Below are 2,500 nucleotides of genomic sequence, written 5' to 3' on the forward strand. Positions count from 1 at the left end.
GACAAGGAACTGGTTGGGGGATTATTATTATTTTTTAGACAGGATGGAAGGATCTAATCTAAAAAAAAATAAAAGGCAGTTGCCTTTTTGCCTTAATGAAGCATACGCGCCTGGAAGTGAGTGGGAATTTCATCATTTTAGGGGCAAGGTCACTTGGCCTTTGCGGTTGTCCATTTTTTTGAGGGCACAAAGGCCAAATGCCAGGGCAGGAAGGCCATAAAATAAAACAAGATTTTAGTCCATTGAAATAATTAATTGAATTTAAGGGTTACATTTAATATGTAGAATATCTTCTGTGAAATAAATAAATAAATGGGTATTTACAATCCCTGCACAAATCAAAGATACTGGATTGGTTTAAGAAAGGGGACTCAACAAGTCACTGGTGTCTACTTATTGACAAGACAGAGACAGAGGAGAAAGTAGTACAGTCAGCTGGGCTGGGGCAAGGGGCACTAAGGCAACTGTGGCCTCAGGGCATGCCATTCTTTGGAGGGGCACAAGGCCAAACTGAGGGGCAACGACAGCCATGACCTTCATGGCCTCCCTGAAATTCCTGCCCTGGATCTATTGTTGATGTGCTGTCATGGAACAAGGAACATTAAGTTGATATTGTAACACATAATGTAGCCAGTGGGGGGCAGCAGGTCTTATTGGACCAATAAGACTGGTTCAGCCAGAATTGATAGCATGGACTACACTGTAAAATGTCTATGTTAACTCAGAGAGTGCACAGACATTTATATAATCTCAGAGTTAAATGAAGACACAGGAGGAATGTGTGTATCCTTTGATGTACAAATAGTGGTGTTATCAAAGGGTGTCAAAAATATGCTAAATTATGTTTTGAATGGGAATACTGCTCTAGTTTTGATTGATTGATTGATTGATTGATTGATTGATTGATTGATTGATTGATTGACAGACAGACATGTTTATTAATATACATGACCCTAACTTGTACATATCTGTCAAAAGGATAAAACGCATTTGGGGGGACTACACTCATAGCTACTTAATACTAGCTATATCAAAGAACAAGGGTCTTGGAAATGGAACCTGCTGTATTGGCCTACAGACAGACAGTTCTTCTGGAGGACTGGAAGTTATCAATGGACAATAATTGGAGCTAATGGTCGACTTTAATCCCCAGAAGGTAAGTTACCTGAGGTAAGCCTGCAGCCCTGTAGCAATGATGAGGAATGAGTTCAGGTAACCCATTCCTCATACTCGCAACAGGGCATACAAAATGAGACCCAATTTGAATTTTCAGCAAAGTTGCCACTGGATTTCTTGAATAATATAATCAAAATATCAAAAGACAGCAATTAGCCACAGGACCATTTAAGAATTTGGACTTTTATTCAAGAGAAAAATGGATTATACCCAATATGTCTGTTCCTGTTTTGTGTCTATTCATTTAAATGAACAGCTTATCTTTCCCATTCATTCGCATCAGTTCTAATAATTACACTTCAGTTTACACAGATAAAAACGAAAGCCATAACCTCTAGAGATAAGAAGATAACTAATGAAAGATGTCAAATAATATTGTCAAGAGATTTGTTTGCCACCTGTGGAGATATTGTAATACATGTTTTCCTTCTCAGCACCTACACACAACAAACGTACGGTACAGTATTGGCACCACACAAATACACACACGCCCCCCCCCCCCCCCCCCCCCCCCCCCCCACACACCACCCCCCCCCCCCCCCCCCCCCCCCCCAAAATAAAATTAACCCTAAACCTAATTCCCAAATGCCTAAAGTAATCCCAAACATGAATCTTTTCAGAAGTGTATAAGCCTAAATCTAACAACAGTTCAAAATGGGGGACGTACCAGAAAAATGTCCCCACAAGGGATGTTTTATTTTCTCCCAGATTTACAGTCACGTGGTCCCCTTGCAGTCCCACAAAGTTAGTCAAACATGGTGTGCGCACACACACACACACACACACACACGCACGCACGCACGCACGCACGCACACACACACACACACACACACACACACACACACACACACACACACACACACACACCACATGTGACTGTTCACTCTCCAGTCCTCTAGCTGCCCACCACTGACTCCTGACTGCTAACCTTTGCCTGTCAACAGACTGCTTTGTGAGAGGCCCGAGGGTTCAGACAGTTGAGAGTGGGGTGTGTGTGAATTGTATTGAAGAATGCTGTTAAATGTGTACATCACTAAACATAGATAGGACCTGGTGCAACCAGGGGCGTCACACCAAATTCTGGGCCCTGGGTACAAGGATTCACTGCGGGCCCCCCATGAATGTTCACTATTGAAAAATAGCAGATATACAAGCTCACGCTGCGAGCTTGTAGATCTGCTATTTTTGAAAAATCGTGAAAATGTGTGCCAAGAAACCTATGTTTCCATGTCAGTGATGATGCTCAAACTTTTTCATGTGAAGGACCCCCCATCTCAAAATATTTAGTTCCAGGGACCCCCCAGAAGCAAAATTTGAGTTACA

This window comes from Nannobrachium achirus, assembly GCF_963921795.1.
Source record: "Nannobrachium achirus genome assembly, chromosome: 11".
NCBI lineage: Eukaryota > Metazoa > Chordata > Actinopteri > Myctophiformes > Myctophidae > Nannobrachium > Nannobrachium achirus.